This window comes from Ambystoma mexicanum, chromosome 13 (assembly GCF_040938575.1).
Source record: "Ambystoma mexicanum isolate Mex_15411 chromosome 13, UKY_AmexF1_1, whole genome shotgun sequence".
NCBI classification, from domain to species: Eukaryota; Metazoa; Chordata; class Amphibia; order Caudata; family Ambystomatidae; genus Ambystoma; species Ambystoma mexicanum.
In genome coordinates this window covers 725,813,391-725,839,334 of record NC_090938.1, presented here as the reverse complement: position 1 = coordinate 725,839,334, position 25,944 = coordinate 725,813,391, and the positions used below count along the sequence as shown (strand labels likewise).

General features: G+C 47.8%; 1 protein-coding gene across 1 annotated transcript in view; it reads left to right on the top strand.

Annotated features, from left to right (window-relative positions):
• Window positions 1-25,944, top strand: part of LOC138521814 (nuclear factor 7, brain-like) — a 230,766-nt gene that overhangs the window by 102,799 nt on the left and 102,023 nt on the right. The gene's annotated exons all lie outside the window — the stretch shown is intronic.

Below are 25,944 nucleotides of genomic sequence, written 5' to 3'. Positions count from 1 at the left end.
GAGAACAACAGTCAGGGGTCTGGGCTCTCCAGGTGGTTTGGGCTAAGACTCCCATGATCCCTCACCATTGACTCTACTGCCTGGGACTGATGAAGGCTATAGTCTAAAACATCTGGACAGCTAAATGGCTGGGGGACGGGGGACAATAACATTGTCTTCTTACATAGCACTTCATGCCAGACTTTCCCAGCTTCAAAGCACTATCATAACAGGTGTTATTATCACCCTGTATCCAAGGCCAGGTGGAGTGGTGTGCCTCCTGGAATGGACCATTGTAGATCCATGAGGGCCACTACTGCACTGGATGGACCAAGGCATCTGGGAATGAGAGAGGAAGGTGGAAAGGAGAGTGAGTGACGAGAGAGAAGGCGGTATAAGAATAAGGCCGCAAGTGAGTTATAGGAGAGTGTGAGGTCCTCTGTGAGGAAGCGTTGTATGTGTGTGTGTTATGTATAAGCAGCCTGTAGGCGATTTGTGTATAAGCAGGACTTGTGTTAATTGAGTAAAGACATGACGCGTGTTGCCACAAGGCAGAGAGATCAACAGGCGATTCCCTGGGTGACTCCTAGACAGGGACCTGGTTTTAAGGGTCTTTGTTGGGTCTGTATCTGTAACCCTACAGTCCCCCCCTTTCCTTGCACTTATCAGACACCCCTGGTCTGTACCTTTTACTTAGCACTTGCCACTTGTTGGCTGCACTACCATTGTTTTTCATTCATATGCTCAGCACTTTCCACTCCCTCCCTCCCTCCCTCCTACACTTTCCCCTTCCCTGTTCCGTGCACTTGCACGTTCTCAATGTCACTGGGCCTAATAAAATCGTTGTTTTTGTTCCCCCCTGTTCCCCTCCCTCGTCGCGCTCTGAAACACATGTGTATGAGCGTGATACAAATAAAATAGAAACCCTAGTGTGTAATGAGGGCTGTGAAATATGCCGAAGGGTCTGGAAAATCAAACAAGACTATCTGCCTGGTTGGAGCGCGGTGCTTCAGTCCTTCTCTCGCTCCCTTAGTGTTCGCCTTTCTCAGCAGTCCTTAAAGGAATCCATCCAAGTCCTCGGGGTGTTGAGTGCCCGGCACTTCTTTCTTGCGCGCAGTGGCGTTTTCTTGTCTTGATGTCATAGGTCTGATTCTCGCGCTTGATGTCCTGCTGCAATGATGTCCTCAGGCACTTAGGACCCCATTACGAGTTCGGTGGTGTGGTGAAAACACGGTGCTGGTGCATTACCATACTGCCAAACTACAGGTTTGGAGGTAAGGCAGAGGAAACACCCCCAGCAGTCTGCCTTACCACCCAAAACCCTCAAAATCGGCAGTATTAGCCCTGGTGACAATTCCGCTGATGGTAATACTGCTGAAATCCCCATGGAGTCCTATGGACTCCTATTAATGGGAACTAACAACACCTACCACCACTTGCAATCCGGTGGTTATACGCCGCTGGTAATACCGCCAGACCAAGTGGTGGTAACGATAATACCATTTGGTGAGCTACCCCAAACTCGAAATGAGGCTGTTAGTGTCCCAGGGTTCGAGGACTCTACCCCCAGAAAAGGTGTCTCGGCACTTTCATGGCATGACCTGCTTAACCAGTCCTAGATTCTCTGCAGGCGTTTACTCCTGGCCCAAGATCCTTCCCTTGGCTCTTCTGCCTCCTCCCCTCTTGCTACTGCTCGTCTTGCCCCCTCTCCTTCATACTTCACCCCCACACCTGTCAGACCTTTCTCTCCTATCATCGTGACATTTCCACTGCCTTTTCCCAGGCCTGCCCTTAGACTCTCCTTTTTTAAATTGCATTGTATTCACTTTTCGCATCCTACACATATATCATTACAATACAACTATTCACACAGCTTCACACAGACCCCATTTACCCTCCCGCACCCAGACTCAAGTATTATACAGAGAAACCTTAACCCTAACATTTGAAACAAATCATCTTAGAATGTTAATCTGAGGCCTGCTTAGGAGAGGCATTTATTGATATTTCAACACTGCAGCAAAAGCTGTGTAGCGGTCTGCTGGTCCAAGTGCATGCTGGTGGAATGCATGGTGCAGCTGGTGGAATGCATGGTGCAGCTGGTGGAATGCATGGTGAAGCTGATGGAATGTATGGTGCAGCTGGTGGAATGCATGGTGCATGTTGTTGGAATGCATGGTGCACCAGGTTGGAATGCATTTTGCAGCTGGTGGAATGCATTGTGCTGCTGGTGGAATGCATGGTGCAGCTGATGGAATGCATGGTGCAGCTGGTGCAATGCATGGTGCATGTTGTTGGAATGCAGGGTGCAATTGGTGGAATGCATGGTACTGCTGTTGGAATGCATGGTGCAGCAGGTGGAATGCATGGTGCACGTTGTTGGAATGCATGTGCAGCTGGTGGAATGCATGGTGCAGCTGGTGGAATGCACGGTGCAGCTGGTAGATGCAATGCACGGGTGGCATGTTCGCGTGCCTGGCTCAGTGTTCCGCTTACTGGCAGCTGGAAAGAGCTGGCTGGGGGCGTTGGATGCCACTGATAAATACTTCCAGTTATCCTGTACATTGGTAATAAAGGCACTTACCTTACTCCGGACTGTTCTGGTACTTACTTGGTGGAAGAACCCTGACACCACCCTACGGACTTGCTCATTGTTTGTACTTTTATATTTCCAAACATGGGCAGTCAAGCTCAATGGGGGGGATCGATAGCTCGGGAAGTGATGTTGTTTTGAAAAGAAATGTGCTCCATTTCTGGATGATACAGGTCTTAGTTCAGCCCTTTGTGACCTCGGGACTGCCCACCACTCGCCATATCTGTGAACCTTGAACCCGTTACCACTTCCCTCGGAATCTTGTCCATGTGTGGGAGCACTAGAGGGAGTGGTGGAAATGGAAAAAATGGGTGGGGGATCCCACAAGGGCCGGGATGGGGGTGGGGTTTGGGGGGGTGGGTTGCCCGAGGGGGTGGGGCTTATGGGGCGGAGCTGTCAGTTGACCTCCTATCTAAGGAAATGTCCAAAATAATAGTTTAAAACTGCGCTATTTCATTCATGTTGCTTCTTTTCCAAACTATATATCAATTCCACTTTACACCACTGTTAAGACGGATTTCTGAACTCTGTCCTGGCGGCGCAGAAGTTCAGAAGGCCAACCTAATTACTTGGAACAGGGTAACCTCTGGACAAGCCAGACCAATCAGGGTAGCGATCGCGGCGGTCAAGACTAGGTCTCAAGGGGGGTGAGGGTGACTGAAAGCCCGCAATGAGCACACAAAGCAAGGACACTCACAAATTACTCCAAACAGGTGTTATATTAAAAATATATACACATTTATTCCAAGGCCTTTGCAACAATGACCGTAGCGAGAAATCACAATAAAACTCTAGTAAACCAACACATACCAAACCAATACAATATATATACAAATACAAACGAGTCTAAAGCGTTAGATGCACGAAATGTGTAGTCCACCTAGAAGGGGAGGAAAACAGGCAGTGCAAAATAATGATTAGACCCAGTCTGCCTTCAGAGGCACCTAACTAAAAGGAAGTCCAAGCCCTACGAAGAGTGGAGCCTTGTGCTCAAAAGTACCTGCACACGCTGGTGCCAACGGGCAAAAAGGGGAGTCTCTTCGAGGGAATCAGGCAGTTCAGTTTGGTGCACAAATGAAGAAGAACAGAGTTCCGCGACTCAAGCGCAGCCTCCACTGTCGGCAGAAGCAGAGCGCGAGTACGGAAAGGCGTGCTGTTTGACACAGCGGGGAAAAGCTATGGGCTCCTGCAGGAGGGCGACCAGTTCCTAGTTATGCTACTCACCGGTCCCCGATGCAAGCAGACCCAGGCTTCTCCGCGTCAGTTTCAGTGCTGGCAGGTTCAGGGGAGCAGGGGACGTCTCGTCGTCGTGTAGATTCTGCAGCAGCAGAGTGGAGTTAAAGATGACCCAAACGAAGTGAACCCGCACAGTCTGTTACCCCAGCAGGGCAACGGAGCGGCCGTGTGTATCTCAGCCAAATGTACACTACTCACTTCAGACCTGGGAATGCCAAGTGTACGAATCGTGTGAGAGTGACAAGGACTCGAAATACAACACAACCTGGCGGCGGTTACAGAGCAAGACTCCTGGGTAGGCTGGTCAGTCTGCTGGATGGCCCAGAGACACTTCCGAAGGCTTACGTGCAGGAGATGGTGAAGATGCCGAGAATAGCTGTCCCCGCTATTCCAAGGGTCGAAGTACCAGTACAGGCCTTCTGGTTCGATCAGAGGTAGAAAGGGTTTCACAAGGCGACAGTAGTGCAGAGGAGCAGTCCTTCAGCGGGTCACCAGCGATTCCTCGGTTCAGCCGTGTGGTTGCAGGATACTTGGCTCCTGTATTCCTTTGTTCGTGAGAACTCAGGAGATCGACATGGTAGTGGCGTTTCCAGCCCCCTCTTATCCACGGTTCCATTCGCGCCAAAACGGAGGGGACCCAATGGGAGATCCGCTCATCAAACACTCACACCATACGTGGACCTATCACGGACCACGGTGGTCCCAGGCATTCACACCACCCTAGATTCTCTGGCACCCAGGATGTGTATTGGGACCAGACATCCCAGCCCACATCCTGGAGGCACACACAAGGCCTGTCGAAGCCTGCAAAAGCATCTGTGTTTCGCGGGAAAGTACATGCCCAAATAAGGAAGGCCCCGGGTCGGCTCGACCTGGGGAAGGTGAAGGGGGCAAGACGGTCAGCAGACAGGACAAAGGAGCCTCGTGGTCTGGCCATTTTGGGAGCCAGGCCACCATTTTGGGCTAAGCGCGAGAAACGCGCTTAAAACGCCAAAAGGAGCTCAAAAACACAAGAAACGATCGCTGCCACCATTCCCGTCCGTGATTCACTTGCACCGATCATTTACAATCCAAACAGAGTATCTAGGGCCTGTAGAAGGCTAGAGACCCAAGAGAGCGGTAACTTAGCTTACAGTGCCCTCTTGTGTCATGTTGCACGAAAGCTGCAACATGATAAAGAAACTACGGAAAACAGTGTTTCCCGGTACTGACTGTTTTAAGGGCATGTCAGTTTCCCTGTAAGAATGGAGCGAAAGCCCAGAGGAGTGCGGCAGAAGGCTGCACTTCTCTGGCAAAGTCTAGATCATGGTGAAAACAACAGCAAAAAGTTTAGGGGTTGCCACATGGAAGGAAAATTACCCACAATTAAGAAATCTTTCCTAACACTCGCCCCTCCCAGACTATGGACAGGGGGAACTAATCCACCCCTGGATGAGTCTCTTGTTCAGGTCGGTTAAACATTCTGGACAACTCATCAGCATTGCTATGTTGGACACCTGGCCTATGCTCAATAGTGAAGTCGAAGCCTTGTAGACTTATGGACCACCTAAGCAACTTTGGATTCTCTCCCTTCAGGTTCATTAGCCACTTTAAGGGCTTATGGTCAGTTTGCACAGTGAAGTGGGTCCCATAGAGGTAGGGCCTCAGCTTCCGTAGGGCCCACACAACAGAGAAACATTCTTTCTCCACTGTGGACCATCTGAGCTCTCTGTCCTTAAACTGGCGACTAATAAAACCAATAGGGTGTTCCTTACCCTTCTCATCTACTTGCGATAGTACAGCTCCTATCCCAGTGTCAGAGGCGTCCGTCTGCACAATAAAAGGTCTTTGATAATCAGGGGCCCTGAGGACAGGGGCCTGGCACAAGGAGACTTTTGAGCCGTTGAAGGCCTTCTCACACTGGTCGGTCCAAGTTACCTTCTTGGGTTTCTTCGGAGTGGTGAGGGCAGTCAAAGGGGCAGCTATGGTGCCATAGTCTGCCACGAAGTTGCGGTAATACCCCGTGGGTCCTAAGAAGGCTCTCACTTGGGTCTGTGTAGTGGGGGTAGGCCAGTCTTGTACTGCTTGTACTTTACTGGGAAGAGGCTGTATCCTCCCTCCACCTACTTCATGTCCAAGGTAAACCACTGAGCCTTGTCCAATCTGGCATTTACTAGCCTTTATGGTCAAGTGTGCTTTCTGAAGAGCCTGGAGCACAATCCCGAGGTGTTTCACGTGGTCTTCCCAGGTGGCACTGAAAACTGCTATATCGTCCAGATATGCAAGACAGGATTCGTCCAACCCATTCAACACATGATTCACAAGCCTCTGGAAAGTGGCAGGTGCATTTTTCAACCCGAACGGCATTACCCTGAATTGGTAAAGGCCGTCTGGAGTCGAAAACACTGTCTTCTCCTTGGCATGTTCTGCTAAAGCTATTTGCCAATAGCCAGCAGTGAGGTCAAACGTGCTGAGGTACTTGGAGGCACCCAAAGTATCCACCAGTTCATCTGTTCGATGCAAGGGGTGTGCATCTGTCTTGGTGACAGCATTCAGAGCCCTGTAATCCACGCAGAACCTCAATTCAGAAGTGCCTGCCTTTGGAACCAAAACCACAGGGGTGGACCAAGGACCACTAGAGGGTTCAATCACCCCAAGGTCTAACATCTTGTTGACCTCGGTCTTAATATAAGACCGTACTTTGTCTGACATCCTGTATCCCCTACTTTTGGTAGGTACACTGTCTCCTGTGTCTATGTTATGTTTGCACCAAGGTGTCAAACCAGGCGACTGTGAAAACAGGGGGGAAAACTGCCTAATGCCTAAGCAAACTTTTCACCTCAGCCTGCTGATCAGAAGTCAGGTGAGGGGCCACTCGGACACCCTCAAAGGAGTTATCTGAAGGACCGCTTTGGAACTGGTCGGGGAGAGGTTCAGACTCCTCTTCCTCAACATCTGAAGCCAGTAGCAGTGCTGCGATTTCGACTCTTGGGACGAAAGCCTTCACCCTATTTACGTGAAACACTTTTGGAGCCTGTCCAGGCCTTCCAAGGTCCACTAAATAGTTAACCTCACCCAGGGGCTCCACCACTGTGTAAGGGCCTGACCATTTGTCCTGTAAAGCTCGAGGCCTTATAGGATTCATGATCAGGACTTGCTGACCAGGTGTAAAGTTGATGAGGGAAGCTTTCTGATCGTACCAATGTTTCACCAGCGCTTGTCCTGCCTTCAATTTATCACTAGCCAAGCCCATCAGAGGTACCATCCGTTTTCTGAGCCCCAGCACATAATCTACTACGTTGGTAGTAACAGGGGGAGTGGGCATCTCCCATCCCTCTTTGACTATGGCTAAGGGTCTCCGTACAGGATGACCGAACAGAAGTTCGAAGGGGCTGAAGCCAACACCCTCCTGTGGTACCTCTCGGTAGGCAAACAGTAAGCATGGTAAAAGAAGATCCCATTTTCTTCTCTGAGGTTCTTCCAGAGCCCCAATCATGCTCTTTAACGTTCTGTTGAAACGTTCCACCAGACCATTGGTCTGGGGGTGGTATGCAGAAGAGAACTTGTAGGTGACCCCACATTCTTTCCACATAGCCTGCATATACTTCGACATAAAGTTTCTGCCATGATCCGACACAACTTCTTTAGGGAAGCCAACCCTAGTAAATATGCCAAGTAACGCTTTTGCAACTGGCTTGGCAGTTACAGTTTTCAATGGGATGGCCTCAGGATATCTGGTTGCATGGTCGACCAGCACCAGGATAAACCTATTGCCCGAGGATGTTTGCGGGTCAAGGGGACCAACGATGTCGATCCCTACCCTTTCGAATGGTATTCCCACAACTGGGAGTGGTACCAATGGAGCTTGGATTGTCGAGCCAACCTTACCAGATAACTGGCAGGAGGCACAACTCCTGCAGTGACTTTCGACTTGCACCCCCATCTTGGGCCAGTAGAAGAGCATGGATAACCTTTGCTTGGTCCTCTTAATACCAAGGTGACCAGCAAGGGGCACTTCATGCGCCAAATACAGGAGGAAGGGTCTTACAGCAAGGGGAACCACCAACCTCCTATGGTCTCCTTCTGTAGACTCTGTGGGCTCACTATACAGGAGGCCACCTTCCCAATAAATCTGATGCGTCCCAGGAGGTTCACCCTCAAGCTGGGAGCAGGCCTGTCTCCTTAGGCCTTCCAGAGATGGGCACTCACGTTGGCCTTTACTGAATTCTTCCCTGTCAGGACCACTTCTACTAACAAGTCTTTTAGTTCAGGATGGTCGTTGGGGTCAAATACTTCAGGCATCGCCACCTCCTCGTCAGGCCCGGGCGATTGACCAACTTCCTCCACCGCAGTGGTAGGCGAGCTCGGGGGAATGTTCTCTTTCCCTCGTCTTGACTTGTTTACTCCTTTCGTCTTGGGTTTCCCCTTCGGCTGGGGCGGCGTATTGGTCTTGGCCAATGCGGCCCGTGCTTGAGACCGTGTGTAGGGTCTGTCGGCAGTGTCTCCTACGAGCCCTAAAGCTCTGAGATCATTGCCTCACAAGACCTTTCCTGGAACGTTTCTCTGAATGCTCACTGGAATCCTGACTGCTGTACCATTTAAAGTAAGATTTACAGGTATTACTGGGAACATGCGGAGTGGGCCGTCAGCCAACTTAGTGGGCATCAGAGTAGCTCTGGCAACTTCCTCTGAGTCTACCAAGGTAGAATCCACTACAGTTCGACTGCACCCACTATCCCTAAGAGATGGAGTATCTACTCCATTGATCAGCACACTGTATTTAAAGTAGTGCTTGGTATTATCTGGATTCCTAGCATAAGCCTCTGCGACTTTAGGCTCCCAGGAACCCAGGGAAACTAAAACTACCTCAGCTTCTATCCCGCTGGGGAATGAGTCTGAGGAGAAGGATGCTCCTGTAATCTCTTCTTCCTCGTAGGAGGAAAAGGCCAGATTAGCGGAGTGGACCCCCAAAGGCTTAACCTTACACCGGGGATCCCCCTTCACGTGGTCAGTTGCTCCACAAGCAAAACAAGATCCATTGGGTCTGTTTACATAGGGAGGCTTATTGTAACCTGAGTTCTGTTTCGGAGGCTGACCTCCACTACCCTGTGAGTTCTATTTTGTCTTACCCTTATTTTTCTTTTTGTGGCCCTTTTGAGAAGAAGATTTATCAGATTCTCCACCCTCCTTATCTTTGGACTTTATCCCTTCCTCCTGCTTACCAGGATGAGTTTTGGCCTTATGGGACACTCAATGTGACACCCATAAGTCTGCTGCAATGGCCAGCTTCTTAGGATCTATCTCCTTCGAATCGGCCAAATGCTGCTTAAGCTCCGGGGAAGAAGATGCAAAAATGTGTTCCAGCATGACAAGATTTATCATGCCTTCAAAGGTAGAAACCTTATAACCTTCGACCCAGGCAGTCAAGTTTTTTAAGGATTCGGTTACATAAGATACCCAAGTACCATCTTCTTTTTTCTTGTACTCTCGGTATCGTTTTAAATATTGGGCAGGAGTCTTTCCAAACTTTAAAATGAGAGTTTGCTTTAACATTGCGAAATCAGCTCGCTCAGCCTTTGACATTTCCATAATGGCACTACAGCCAGAATGGGGCAGTCTGCTGAGTAACCAGGCAATCTTATCAACATTGTCAACTTGTTGAACTTCGCATGCATACTCAAACGTATTCAGCCAGTCCATAATGTCATTCCTTTCCTCGTACACACTGAGATCTTTCAGAAACCGTGGATGAGAGGAGGCCCCAGACCCATGTCCAGGACCCTTGGACCCATTTGCAACCTGAAGCTTGGCCAGTTCCAACTGGTGATCCCTGTCTTTCTGTTTTTCTGCCTGTTTGATTTGTAGTTTGGCTATGCTGAACTCAAGCTCCTTCTGCCTAAACCGCAGTTCTTGCTTCTTGAATTCAAGCATAGCCTCCCCATCAACACTGGCAGAGGAAACATTAGACATCTCATCCTCCACGTCCTTGTGGACGCGGTGGATCAGTGCAGCGGCAGAACCGTTGGTTCTACCAGTGAGAGCAGCCCCACCTCCTTCCGCACTGTCCTCAGAAGTTATAGCGTCAAGCTGCGCTTCTTGCCACGCCACGATTCTTTGGATCATATCCAATTTGGTGCCCTGAGAGGAAACACCTCTCTCCGCACACATCTTTTTCAATGTTTCGGATTTGGAAGCATTTAAAGTTAACAAGGTATTTGTTTCCATACTGTTAGATAAGACTATGGCCTTTTTAAAGTTATACTTCGACAATTCACTACGTGTCCTGGTAGGAATAACTTGAAATGCCTTAGTTTGTGCGCAACACTGGATACCTTCAGTCGTATCCCACCTCTGTACACCAATTTGTTAAGACGGATTTCTGAACTCTGTCCTGGCGGCGCAGAAGTTCAGAAGGCCAACCTAATTACTTGGAACAGGGTAACCTCTGGACAAGCCAGACCAATCAGGGTAGCGATCGCGGCGGTCAAGACTAGGTCTCAAGAGGGGTGAGGGTGACTGAAAGCCCGCAATGAGCACACAAAGCAAGGACACTCACAAATTACTCCAAACAGGTGTTATATTAAAAATATATACACACTTATTCCAAGGCCTTTGCAACAATGACAGTAGCGAGAAATCACAATAAAACTCTAGTAAACCAACACATACCAAACCAATACAATATATATAAAAATACAAACGAGTCTAAAGCGTTAGATGCACGAAATGTGTAGTCCACCTAGAAGGGGAGGAAAACAGGCAGTGCAAAATAATGATTAGACCCAGTCTGCCTTCAGAGGCACCTAACTAAAAGGAAGTCCAAGCCCTACGAAGAGTGGAGCCTTGTGCTCAAAAGTACCTGCACACGCTGGTGCCAACGGGCAAAAAGGGGAGTCTCTTCGAGGGAATCAGGCAGTTCAGTTTGGTGCACAAATGAAGAAGAACAGAGTTCCGCGACTCAAGCGCAGCCTCCACTGTGGGCAGAAGCAGAGCGCGAGTACGGAAAGGCGTGCTGTTTGACACAGCGGGGAAAAGCTATGGGCTCCTGCAGGAGGGCGACCAGTTCCTAGCTATGCTACTCACCGGTCCCCGATGCAAGCAGACCCAGGCTTCTCCGCGTCAGTTTCAGTGCTGGCAGGTTCAGGGGAGCAGGGGACGTCTCGTCGTCGTGTAGATTCTGCAGCAGCAGAGTGGAGTTAAAGATGTCCCAAATGAAGTGAACCCGCACAGTTTGTTACCCCAGCAGGGCAACGAAGCGGCCGTGTGTATCTCAGCCAAATGTACACTACTCACTTCAGACCTGGGAATGCCAAGTGTACGAATCGTGTGAGAGTGACAAGGACTCGAAATACAACACAACCTGGCGGCGGTTACAGAGCAAGACTCCTGGGTAGGCTGGTCAGTCTGCTGGATGGCCCAGAGACACTTCCGAAGGCTTACATGCAGGAGATGGTGAAGATGCCGAGAATAGCTGTCCCTGCTATTCCAAGGGTCGAAGTACCAGTACAGGCCTTCTGGTTCGAGCAGAGGTAGAAAGGGTTTCACAAGGCGACAGTAGTGCAGAGGAGCAGTCCTTCAGCGGGTCACCAGAGATTCCTCGGTTCAGCCTCGTGGTTGCAGGATACTTGGCTCCTGTATTCCTTTGTTCGTGAGAACTCAGGAGATCGACATGGTAGTGGCGTTTCCAGCCCCCTCTTATCGACGGTTCCCTTCGCGCCAAAACGGAGGGGACCCAATGGGAGATCCGCTCATCAAACACTCACACCATACGTGGACCTATCACGGACCACGGTGGTCCCAGGCATTCACACCACCCTAGACTCTCTGGCACCCAGGATGTGTTTTGGGACCAGACATCCCAGCCCACATCCTGGAGGCACACACAAGGCCTGTAGAAGCCCGCGAAAGCATCTGTGTTTCGCGGGAAAGTACATGCCAAATAAGGAAGGCCCCGGGTCGGCTCGACCTGGGGAAGGTGAAGGGGGCAAGACGGTCAGCAGACAGGACAAAGGAGCCTCGTGGTCTGGCCATTTTGGGAGCCAGGCCACCATTTTGGGCTAAGCGCGAGAAACGCGCTTCAAATGCCAAAAGGAGCTCAAAAACACAAGAAACGATCGCTGCCACCATTCCCGTCCGTGATTCACTTGCACCAATCATTTACAATCCAAACAGAGTATCTAGGGCCTGTAGAAGGCTAGAGACCCAAGAGAGCAGTAACTTAGCTTACAGTGCCCTCTTGTGTCATGTTGCACGAAAGCTGCAACATGATAAAGAAACTACGGAAAACAGTGTTTCCTGGTACTGACTGTCTTAAGGGCATGTCAATTTCCCCGTAAGAATCGAGCGAAAGCCCAGAGGAGTGCGGCAGAAGGCTGCACTTCTCTGGCAAAGTCTAGATCATGGTGAAAACAACAGCAAAAAGTTTAGGGGTTGCCACATGGAAGGAAAATGACCCACAATTAAGAAATCTTTCCTAACAACCACTTCCATGGGACTGGTGATGAGTTACTTCACTGTGTGGATAATACTTTTGACCAGTGTTGCTGAGTAAATATTCTTTAAAATGCACAATTTGCATCCCATGTTATTAAAAAAAAAACTCTCCCTTGGGTACTACTCCTCCAACAGGGTGATTTCTGTTCGCCATAAGCAACTTTTTCTTTTACTTGAACCACATCCAGCACAGCTCCTGCAGCTCCCCTCTGAAAGCAGTTGGGTGGCTGCATCTTGTGTGATAGTTGTAATGTTAATAGGGGTATTTATTTATTTATTTATTTATGCAATGTGAGTCAGGTATCCAACAAACATTGCATAAATAAATAAATATCGGGTCCTTGTAGCCGACAAACATTGCATGAATAAATAAATAAACCAGGTTGTGGCAGAGGAAGTTTTTGGGGCGGGCGACTCTGGCCAGATGCCAAGATCTGGCTACACATCTGGTGCCGGTTCTCAGAGAGGCTGACTAGAGGGACCGTATTCAGAGCAAAAGGGGCACCAGTCTAGCTCAGAATCTCTGGGCGAGTCATTCATCCAATTGGTCAATTATTCCATATGGAAAAGCTACAATACTTTAGTTATCCACTCTGCTTTGGCTGGGGGTCTCGCTCCTTTACACAAGGTTACCAACAACATAGGATGTCCCATTTGCGGTAAGAACCAAGACTGGTTCACCCTAAGTGGCGATCCAAATAATAACATCAGGTCTATTGTCCTTTGAACACCATTTTACCCATGACAATATTTTGTTCCAATATTTCAGCACATTGACACTATTGCACCACATATGCAGCACTTCCAATATTGCAGCACATTGACACTATTGCAGCACATATGCAGCACTTCCAATATTGCAGCACATTCACATTATTGCAGCACATGTGCAGCACCTCCAGTATTGCAGCACATTGACACTGTTGCAGCACATATGCAGCCATTCCAATATTGCTGCACATTGACACTATTGCAGCACATATGCAGCACTTCAATATTGCAGCACATATGCCAATGGGTAGCTCTCTCGCCACAGCCCCTCCGGGACAGTCCACTGAAATCATCTTGACAAGCCAAACAGCAGAAGTTGCCTTCTCTGCAGCAGTTTCATACTACGAAGCTTAAGTTGATTGGATTGTGATGACCTACAACCTTTTGCACACATAGTCAGCCCTAACTTATCAGAGATAGAATTGCCCAAATCTTTCTCCCATGTACTTTTTGCATGTACTTTTTCCATTAGTTAAGCAATATACCCCGAGCGGTGGGGAGGCATTACCAGGCCAGGTAATGCCCTAGGCCAGTTAGAAACGATAGACTGGGACATTGCCTGCCCCGGTAATGCCCCCCTCCGAGGGTTATATTGCTATTACTATCTGGGCATGTTGTACCAGGATACTAATAGTGTTTTTAAAGTTCAGAAACGGCAAACACGCCGTTCTCAACTTAAAATAAAACTTCAAAACAAGATGGCCACCGTGGATCAGGGAGAATGGAACTACACTTCGTCCCTTCTCCCTTTCCATGGTGGTCATTGCCGTGTTCGGTATGCACTGGGAACACTAGTGTTCCAGGTGCCAGCAAGGGACAAGGCAGCACCAGGTAAGTGGGGCGGAGGTATAGGTGGGTTACATATGTGGAAAAGGGGGCTTGGGGGCAAAGGGAATGCAGGGGCGCACTTACCTTAAACTCAGTGAGGGAAGATGGCGGCCCACAGTTCTGAGGAGGCTCGGAGCGGGAGTTTACTGTGTGGTAAAGCCCTGTTCTGAGCCTCCTGATTGGCTGGGGGGCTGCCACACCCCCTCCCCGTCAGGGTACTAATTACGGCTAGGGCCTCCCAGTCTTACATGGATGCATGAATGGCTGAAAGAAGACCTTTATTACCTACAAATTGATCTAATATTTTTTGAAACTCCATCGTTTCCCAGATATCTATCCTTTCCTTTATGCCTGACTGCCATTATGTGCAAATATAAAAAATGCCAACAATGTTCTGATCTCTAGCTCATGCTGCAGTGTTGTAATCTCCATAAATTCCCCTCCTCTCCAAAGATGGCCACCTCTTCCCGAGCCTGCCTCGAAACAGGGTTGAAATCGTAGGCCACCAACCGACTCATTAGTAAACCTAAAGCCCAGCTATAAATCAATGGCAATGGCCATGTCATAAAGGTATCTTAATGTCTAAGATCCCAGTACTTTCCACAATGTATCGAGCAGTGGATGTAGTTGCGTAGTCCTAGGGATAGCCGTCTTCACCACCCATCGCCACTCGTCGAACATGACCATCTTAATAAACGTATTCTCCATCTCGATCCATTCCTCTCTCTTTCTCAAATGGTCCAACTAACCCTAAACTGGGCCACCATGCCTGTGTGCCCAACTCCCGCTCTGGCTCGTGGAAGGATCAAGTTATTACGCAGGATCCCCAGCCTCGCCTTTCCTACAGGACCATCTTAGCCTCCTGAAAAAAGACATGACAAGATGAACGAGAAAAATAACCTCAGGAGAGCACTCATTGTCATGGACGATAGTCTACCCATCCACGACAAGCCCAAGGAATCCCACCTGTGCAAGACCACCTGAAACACCTCCCACAAGATAGGATAATTAATGCTATCTAACGATTCTGACATCCCACTAACCCCAATCACCACGTGCTTTATTTTCTCAGTACATCCTTTAAAAGGGAGATCAATCAATTCCTTGAGTTAATTCCAGTGCTTTACAAGCAAGGGAATGCGATAAGGAATTGACATATTAATTTATTTTGTCATTTATATAGCGCACAAAGCCCAGAGGCCTCAAGGCTCTTTTACTTAAGAAGGTGGTTACAGTGGTTACTTGAGAGGTAGAAAGTGACATTGATTTCATAGCCTGGCATATATCTGTGCCTCTGAAGTTCTTGAGGCAGAACTGGGATTGAAACCTTCGGGTTTGTCAAATAAACTAAACCATTGTCCACCCAGAGGCCTAGTTTATACTCTCATGAACTCAAGGAAATACCAGTGATGCCTTTGTTATGTTATTAGTATTTGTAAAGCGCAAACCTACCCCAATAAAGGCATCATGGCGCTGAGGATGAGCAGGGAGGAACCAGCTGGGCCAAGAAGTGGCTCAAAGAAGAAGTTTAGTTTAGTTTATTATTTGTATAGCGCCGCCTGGCCCTGGGGCATCCAGGCGCTTCACAAGGTTACATAGTTGAGCAGTAAGGTACACGTAGTTAAAGCAGTCATCAATACAGGTAAGGTTATTTACATAGCAGAACATGTTCGAGCAACAGAGATATATGTACAGAAGGGAAAAACATAGATGGGCATCAAAGAAGAAAAATATGTACAGAGAGTGGGACTTGAGTACTCCTGGCTGACTTTGGGCATAGCTTTAGCTTTCATTGGCAAGAATCCATGCTTTGGCTCCATTTCTGAAGCGGTGAAAGGAGGGTTCAGCCCTGAGGATGGTGGGGAGGGAGTTCCAGAGCTTAGATGCGAGTACGGTGAAACTGGTGCCACCTGCTTTTTGGAGCTTAAACCTGGGAATGTTTAAGGCCTGTGTTAAGGCGGATCTGGTTAGGCGGGATGGAATGTGTATCGAGAAGTTGTCTGAGAGGTATCTGGGTGCTTGGTTGTGTAGACACTTGTGTGTGAGGGAGAGTGTTTTATATTCGTTTCTTTGGGGTATGGATAACCATTGATGGAGCGTCTAATGTTTGATATGTGGTCATGTTTGGGTAGGTTCAAAGCTGATCTAGTGCATTGTTTTGAATTATTTGAAGTTCGTTGATGTTCTTATTACTCGTGCCCAGGTATAGCGCGTTGCAGTAGTCGACTTTCGAGAGAACAAGTGCTCTGGCTAGAGTGATACAGTTAGGGGTCGAGAGGTAAGGTCTGCTTGCATTAATAAGCTTGCATGTGTAAGCAGTGGCGGATGAGATCGCATTGATTTGTCTGGTCAGAGTGAGGGAGGAGTCGAGATAAATCCCTAAAGTTTTGACATTGTTAGAGACCGGGATGTTGTTGCCATCAATTGTGAATGACTGGTATAATTTGTTAAGGTTGTTGAGTCTGGCTTGGGATCCTAGGAGAAGAAGTTCAGTTTTGTCGTCATTGAGGCATAAACCGTGTTTAGCCATCCATTCTTGTATGTGATTATTGATCGTGCGCAAAGAGCACAGTAATTTGTTCCAAAGAACTGAAGCCGCCATGGAGAAAGCATGACCTCCCACGCGAGTTTGTTGGTACCTTGGTACCTGGATGAGGAGGGAATGCTCAGATCTCAGTGCTCGGGCCGGAATGTACGGTTGAAATTTGTCCTGAAGATACTCTGTACCCACTCGATAACAAGCACGGCGAACGGTGCAGAGTACCTTGAACTCAATGCGACGGCCCACTGGCAGCCAGTGGAGAAGACAGAGGACTGGAGAGATGGAGGAGTGAGGAGGAGCACCAGTGGCCACTCTGGCTGCAGAGTTCTGCAGCACATGCAGCCTGTTCAAGAGATCTAGGGGCTGAGCTATATAAAGGGAGTTACAGTAGTCCATCATTCCAAGAATGGAGGATGACATCACTGGGGCACGAAGGTTAGCTGGTAAAAAGGGGAGAATTTTAAGTATAAATTAGCCATTTCTGCAGATCATACTGACCTGGGCTATCGCAGAAAGAGACGCAGAGATTTTACAGCCCAGGTCCTTCACCACTGCCACTGGGGTCGGAAGCGGGCCCAAGGAAGTCGGCCAGAAAGCCTGTGGCCAGAAAGAGGTATATGAGAGGGGCCACAACCTCCAGAAACTCTGTTTTGTCCAGCTTCAGACAGTTTTGATTCATCCAACTACCCACGGATTCCAGACCGCCACGCAGATGGTCAGCAGCAGCAGCAGCAGCAGCCGCTGCCAGCCGTGTTCATCTTCCTCATTGCCTCTGCCAACAGCTATATAAATGAAGCAAACGAGAGGCAAGGGGGGAGGGGGGAACTCCTGCCTGGTACGCCTGTAGAGAGCTAGAGCATGAGGGTCAACACCATTTACTCCCTGTAAGGTGGACAGTGTCAAATAAATCACTCCCACCCAAGTCAACTAGTTCTGCTAACACCCACATCTCTACAGCATAGCCGCAAGAAACCTCCAGCTCACCCGACCAAAAGCCTTTTCGGCCTCCAATGAGATGTAAATTGGTTAGAACTGGAGATCCTTCACCACATGTATAAGATTAATGGTTGTGCTCAAATGATCAGTCCACTGTCATTCTTTTACAGAACTCACTTGATGCGTATGACACACACCTGGGAAGTATTTTCCACTAATCCCATGTTATTAAAAAAAAAACTCTCCCTTGGGTACTACTCCTCCAACAGGGTGATTTCTGTTCGCCATAAGCAACTTTTTCTTTTACTTGAACCACATCCAGCACAGCTCCTGCAGCTCCCCTCTGAAAGCAGTTGGGTGGCTGCATCTTGTGTGATAGTTGTAATGTTAATAGGGGTATTTATTTATTTATTTATGCAATGTGAGTCAGGTATCCAACAAACATTGCATAAATAAATAAATATCGGGTCCTTGTAGCCGACAAACATTGCATGAATAAATAAATAAACCAGGTTGTGGCAGAGGAAGTTTTTGGGGCGGGCGACTCTGGCCAGATGCCAAGATCTGGCTACACATCTGGTGCCGGTTCTCAGAGAGGCTGACTAGAGGGACCGTATTCAGAGCAAAAGGGGCACCAGTCTAGCTCAGAATCTCTGGGCGAGTCATTCATCCAATTGGTCAATTATTCCATATGGAAAAGCTACAATACTTTAGTTATCCACTCTGCTTTGGCTGGGGGTCTCGCTCCTTTACACAAGGTTACCAACAACATAGGATGTCCCATTTGCGGTAAGAACCAAGACTGGTTCACCCTAAGTGGCGATCCAAATAATAACATCAGGTCTATTGTCCTTTGAACACCATTTTACCCATGACAATATTTTGTTCCAATATTTCAGCACATTGACACTATTGCACCACATATGCAGCACTTCCAATATTGCAGCACATTGACACTATTGCAGCACATATGCAGCACTTCCAATATTGCAGCACATTCACATTATTGCAGCACATGTGCAGCACCTCCAGTATTGCAGCACATTGACACTGTTGCAGCACATATGCAGCCATTCCAATATTGCTGCACATTGACACTATTGCAGCACATATGCAGCACTTCAATATTGCAGCACATATGCCAATGGGTAGCTCTCTCGCCACAGCCCCTCCGGGACAGTCCACTGAAATCATCTTGACAAGCCAAACAGCAGAAGTTGCCTTCTCTGCAGCAGTTTCATACTACGAAGCTTAAGTTGATTGGATTGTGATGACCTACAACCTTTTGCACACATAGTCAGCCCTAACTTATCAGAGATAGAATTGCCCAAATCTTTCTCCCATGTACTTTTTGCATGTACTTTTTCCATTAGTTAAGCAATATACCCCGAGCGGTGGGGAGGCATTACCAGGCCAGGTAATGCCCTAGGCCAGTTAGAAACGATAGACTGGGACATTGCCTGCCCCGGTAATGCCCCCCTCCGAGGGTTATATTGCTATTACTATCTGGGCATGTTGTACCAGGATACTAATAGTGTTTTTAAAGTTCAGAAACGGCAAACACGCCGTTCTCAACTTAAAATAAAACTTCAAAACAAGATGGCCACCGTGGATCAGGGAGAATGGAACTACACTTCGTCCCTTCTCCCTTTCCATGGTGGTCATTGCCGTGTTCGGTATGCACTGGGAACACTAGTGTTCCAGGTGCCAGCAAGGGACAAGGCAGCACCAGGTAAGTGGGGCGGAGGTATAGGTGGGTTACATATGTGGAAAAGGGGGTTTGGGGGCAAAGGGAATGCAGGGGCGCACTTACCTTAAACTCAGTGAGGGAAGATGGCGGCCCACAGTTCTGAGGAGGCTCGGAGCGGGAGTTTACTGTGTGGTAAAGCCCTGTTCTGAGCCTCCTGATTGGCTGGGGGGCTGCCACACCCCCTCCCCGTCAGGGTACTAATTACGGCTAGGGCCTCCCAGTCTTACATGGATGCATGAATGGCTGAAAGAAGACCTTTATTACCTACAAATTGATCTAATATTTTTTGAAACTCCATCGTTTCCCAGATATCTATCCTTTCCTTTATGCCTGACTGCCATTATGTGCAAATATAAAAAATGCCAACAATGTTCTGATCTCTAGCTCATGCTGCAGTGTTGTAATCTCCATAAATTCCCCTCCTCTCCAAAGATGGCCACCTCTTCCCGAGCCTGCCTCGAAACAGGGTTGAAATCGTAGGCCACCAACCGACTCATTAGTAAACCTAAAGCCCAGCTATAAATCAATGGCAATGGCCATGTCATAAAGGTATCTTAATGTCTAAGATCCCAGTACTTTCCACAATGTATCGAGCAGTGGATGTAGTTGCGTAGTCCTAGGGATAGCCGTCTTCACCACCCATCGCCACTCGTCGAACATGACCATCTTAATAAACGTATTCTCCATCTCGATCCATTCCTCTCTCTTTCTCAAATGGTCCAACTAACCCTAAACTGGGCCACCATGCCTGTGTGCCCAACTCCCGCTCTGGCTCGTGGAAGGATCAAGTTATTACGCAGGATCCCCAGCCTCGCCTTTCCTACAGGACCATCTTAGCCTCCTGAAAAAAGACATGACAAGATGAACGAGAAAAATAACCTCAGGAGAGCACTCATTGTCATGGACGATAGTCTACCCATCCACGACAAGCCCAAGGAATCCCACCTGTGCAAGACCACCTGAAACACCTCCCACAAGATAGGATAATTAATGCTATCTAACGATTCTGACATCCCACTAACCCCAATCACCACGTGCTTTATTTTCTCAGTACATCCTTTAAAAGGGAGATCAATCAATTCCTTGAGTTAATTCCAGTGCTTTACAAGCAAGGGAATGCGATAAGGAATTGACATATTAATTTATTTTGCCATTTATATAGCGCACAAAGCCCAGAGGCCTCAAGGCTCTTTTACTTAAGAAGGTGGTTACAGTGGTTACTTGAGAGGTAGAAAGTGACATTGATTTCATAGCCTGGCATATATCTGTGCCTCTGAAGTTCTTGAGGCAGAACTGGGATTGAAACCTTCGGGTTTGTCAAATAAACTAAACCATTGTCCACCCAGAGGCCTAGTTTATACTCTCATGAACTCAAGGAAATACCAGTGATGCCTTTGTTATGTTATTAGTATTTGTAAAGCGCAAACCTACCCCAATAAAGGCATCATGGCGCTGAGGATGAGCAGGGAGGAACCAGCTGGGCCAAGAAGTGGCTCAAAGAAGAAGTTTAGTTTAGTTTATTATTTGTATAGCGCCGCCTGGCCCTGGGGCATCCAGGCGCTTCACAAGGTTACATAGTTGAGCAGTAAGGTACACGTAGTTAAAGCAGTCATCAATACAGGTAAGGTTATTTACATAGCAGAACATGTTCGAGCAACAGAGATATATGTACAGAAGGGAAAAACATAGATGGGCATCAAAGAAGAAAAATATGTACAGAGAGTGGGACTTGAGTACTCCTGGCTGACTTTGGGCATAGCTTTAGCTTTCATTGGCAAGAATCCATGCTTTGGCTCCATTTCTGAAGCGGTGAAAGGAGGGTTCAGCCCTGAGGATGGTGGGGAGGGAGTTCCAGAGCTTAGATGCGAGTACGGTGAAACTGGTGCCACCTGCTTTTTGGAGCTTAAACCTGGGAATGTTTAAGGCCTGTGTTAAGGCGGATCTGGTTAGGCGGGATGGAATGTGTATCGAGAAGTTGTCTGAGAGGTATCTGGGTGCTTGGTTGTGTAGACACTTGTGTGTGAGGGAGAGTGTTTTATATTCGTTTCTTTGGGGTATGGATAACCATTGATGGAGCGTCTAATGTTTGATATGTGGTCATGTTTGGGTAGGTTCAAAGCTGATCTAGTGCATTGTTTTGAATTATTTGAAGTTCGTTGATGTTCTTATTACTCGTGCCCAGGTATAGCGCGTTGCAGTAGTCGACTTTCGAGAGAACAAGTGCTCTGGCTAGAGTGATACAGTTAGGGGTCGAGAGGTAAGGTCTGCTTGCATTAATAAGCTTGCATGTGTAAGCAGTGGCGGATGAGATCGCATTGATTTGTCTGGTCAGAGTGAGGGAGGAGTCGAGATAAATCCCTAAAGTTTTGACATTGTTAGAGACCGGGATGTTGTTGCCATCAATTGTGAATGACTGGTATAATTTGTTAAGGTTGTTGAGTCTGGCTTGGGATCCTAGGAGAAGAAGTTCAGTTTTGTCGTCATTGAGGCATAAACCGTGTTTAGCCATCCATTCTTGTATGTGATTATTGATCGTGCGCAAAGAGCACAGTAATTTGTTCCAAAGAACTGAAGCCGCCATGGAGAAAGCATGACCTCCCACGCGAGTTTGTTGGTACCTTGGTACCTGGATGAGGAGGGAATGCTCAGATCTCAGTGCTCGGGCCGGAATGTACGGTTGAAATTTGTCCTGAAGATACTCTGTACCCACTCGATAACAAGCACGGCGAACGGTGCAGAGTACCTTGAACTCAATGCGACGGCCCACTGGCAGCCAGTGGAGAAGACAGAGGACTGGAGAGATGGAGGAGTGAGGAGGAGCACCAGTGGCCACTCTGGCTGCAGAGTTCTGCAGCACCTGCAGCCTGTTCAAGAGATCTAGGGGCTGAGCTATATAAAGGGAGTTACAGTAGTCCATCATTCCAAGAATGGAGGATGACATCACTGGGGCACGAAGGTTAGCTGGTAAAAAGGGGAGAATTTTAAGTATAAATTAGCCATTTCTGCAGATCATACTGACCTGGGCTATTGCAGAAAGAGACGCAGAGATTTTACAGCCCAGGTCCTTCACCACTGCCACTGGGGTCGGAAGCGGGCCCAAGGAAGTCGGCCAGAAAGCCTGTGGCCAGAAAGAGGTATATGAGAGGGGCCACAACCTCCAGAAACTCTGTTTTGTCCAGCTTCAGACAGTTTTGATTCATCCAACTACCCACGGATTCCAGACCGCCACGCAGATGGTCAGCAGCAGCAGCAGCAGCAGCCGCTGCCAGCCGTGTTCATCTTCCTCATTGCCTCTGCCAACAGCTATATAAATGAAGCAAACGAGAGGCAAGGGGGGAGGGGGGAACTCCTGCCTGGTACGCCTGTAGAGAGCTAGAGCATGAGGGTCAACACCATTTACTCCCTGTAAGGTGGACAGTGTCAAATAAATCACTCCCACCCAAGTCAACTAGTTCTGCTAACACCCACATCTCTACAGCATAGCCGCAAGAAACCTCCAGCTCACCCGACCAAAAGCCTTTTCGGCCTCCAATGAGATGTAAATTGGTTAGAACTGGAGATCCTTCACCACATGTATAAGATTAATGGTTGTGCTCAAATGATCAGTCCACTGTCATTCTTTTACAGAACTCACTTGATGCGTATGACACACACCTGGGAAGTATTTTCCACTAATCCCATGTTATTAAAAAAAAAACTCTCCCTTGGGTACTACTCCTCCAACAGGGTGATTTCTGTTCGCCATAAGCAACTTTTTCTTTTACTTGAACCACATCCAGCACAGCTCCTGCAGCTCCCCTCTGAAAGCAGTTGGGTGGCTGCATCTTGTGTGATAGTTGTAATGTTAATAGGGGTATTTATTTATTTATTTATTTATGCAATGTGAGTCAGGTATCCAACAAACATTGCATAAATAAATAAATATCGGGTCCTTGTAGCCGACAAACATTGCATGAATAAATAAATAAACCAGGTTGTGGCAGAGGAAGTTTTTGGGGCGGGCGACTCTGGCCAGATGCCAAGATCTGGCTACACATCTGGTGCCGGTTCTCAGAGAGGCTGACTAGAGGGACCGTATTCAGAGCAAAAGGGGCACCAGTCTAGCTCAGAATCTCTGGGCGAGTCATTCATCCAATTGGTCAATTATTCCATATGGAAAAGCTACAATACTTTAGTTATCCACTCTGCTTTGGCTGGGGGTCTCGCTCCTTTACACAAGGTTACCAACAACATAGGATGTCCCATTTGCGGTAAGAACCAAGACTGGTTCACCCTAAGTGGCGATCCAAATAATAACATCAGGTCTATTGTCCTTTGAACACCATTTTACCCATGACAATATTTTGTTCCAATATTTCAGCACATTGACACTATTGCACCACATATGCAGCACTTCCAATATTGCAGCACATTGACACTATTGCAGCACATATGCAGCACTTCCAATATTGCAGCACATTCACATTATTGCAGCACATGTGCAGCACCTCCAGTATTGCAGCACATTGACACTGTTGCAGCACATATGCAGCCATTCCAATATTGCTGCACATTGACACTATTGCAGCACATATGCAGCACTTCAATATTGCAGCACATATGCCAATGGGTAGCTCTCTCGCCACAGCCCCTCCGGGACAGTCCACTGAAATCATCTTGACAAGCCAAACAGCAGAAGTTGCCTTCTCTGCAGCAGTTTCATACTACGAAGCTTAAGTTGATTGGATTGTGATGACCTACAACCTTTTGCACACATAGTCAGCCCTAACTTATCAGAGATAGAATTGCCCAAATCTTTCTCCCATGTACTTTTTGCATGTACTTTTTCCATTAGTTAAGCAATATACCCCGAGCGGTGGGGAGGCATTACCAGGCCAGGTAATGCCCTAGGCCAGTTAGAAACGATAGACTGGGACATTGCCTGCCCCGGTAATGCCCCCCTCCGAGGGTTATATTGCTATTACTATCTGGGCATGTTGTACCAGGATACTAATAGTGTTTTTAAAGTTCAGAAACGGCAAACACGCCGTTCTCAACTTAAAATAAAACTTCAAAACAAGATGGCCACCGTGGATCAGGGAGAATGGAACTACACTTCGTCCCTTCTCCCTTTCCATGGTGGTCATTGCCGTGTTCGGTATGCACTGGGAACACTAGTGTTCCAGGTGCCAGCAAGGGACAAGGCAGCACCAGGTAAGTGGGGCGGAGGTATAGGTGGGTTACATATGTGGAAAAGGGGGTTTGGGGGCAAAGGGAATGCAGGGGCGCACTTACCTTAAACTCAGTGAGGGAAGATGGCGGCCCACAGTTCTGAGGAGGCTCGGAGCGGGAGTTTACTGTGTGGTAAAGCCCTGTTCTGAGCCTCCTGATTGGCTGGGGGGCTGCCACACCCCCTCCCCGTCAGGGTACTAATTACGGCTAGGGCCTCCCAGTCTTACATGGATGCATGAATGGCTGAAAGAAGACCTTTATTACCTACAAATTGATCTAATATTTTTTGAAACTCCATCGTTTCCCAGATATCTATCCTTTCCTTTATGCCTGACTGCCATTATGTGCAAATATAAAAAATGCCAACAATGTTCTGATCTCTAGCTCATGCTGCAGTGTTGTAATCTCCATAAATTCCCCTCCTCTCCAAAGATGGCCACCTCTTCCCGAGCCTGCCTCGAAACAGGGTTGAAATCGTAGGCCACCAACCGACTCATTAGTAAACCTAAAGCCCAGCTATAAATCAATGGCAATGGCCATGTCATAAAGGTATCTTAATGTCTAAGATCCCAGTACTTTCCACAATGTATCGAGCAGTGGATGTAGTTGCGTAGTCCTAGGGATAGCCGTCTTCACCACCCATCGCCACTCGTCGAACATGACCATCTTAATAAACGTATTCTCCATCTCGATCCATTCCTCTCTCTTTCTCAAATGGTCCAACTAACCCTAAACTGGGCCACCATGCCTGTGTGCCCAACTCCCGCTCTGGCTCGTGGAAGGATCAAGTTATTACGCAGGATCCCCAGCCTCGCCTTTCCTACAGGACCATCTTAGCCTCCTGAAAAAAGACATGACAAGATGAACGAGAAAAATAACCTCAGGAGAGCACTCATTGTCATGGACGATAGTCTACCCATCCACGACAAGCCCAAGGAATCCCACCTGTGCAAGACCACCTGAAACACCTCCCACAAGATAGGATAATTAATGCTATCTAACGATTCTGACATCCCACTAACCCCAATCACCACGTGCTTTATTTTCTCAGTACATCCTTTAAAAGGGAGATCAATCAATTCCTTGAGTTAATTCCAGTGCTTTACAAGCAAGGGAATGCGATAAGGAATTGACATATTAATTTATTTTGCCATTTATATAGCGCACAAAGCCCAGAGGCCTCAAGGCTCTTTTACTTAAGAAGGTGGTTACAGTGGTTACTTGAGAGGTAGAAAGTGACATTGATTTCATAGCCTGGCATATATCTGTGCCTCTGAAGTTCTTGAGGCAGAACTGGGATTGAAACCTTCGGGTTTGTCAAATAAACTAAACCATTGTCCACCCAGAGGCCTAGTTTATACTCTCATGAACTCAAGGAAATACCAGTGATGCCTTTGTTATGTTATTAGTATTTGTAAAGCGCAAACCTACCCCAAAAAAGGCATCATGGCGCTGAGGATGAGCAGGGAGGAACCAGCTGGGCCAAGAAGTGGCTCAAAGAAGAAGTTTAGTTTAGTTTATTATTTGTATAGCGCCGCCTGGCCCTGGGGCATCCAGGCGCTTCACAAGGTTACATAGTTGAGCAGTAAGGTACACGTAGTTAAAGCAGTCATCAATACAGGTAAG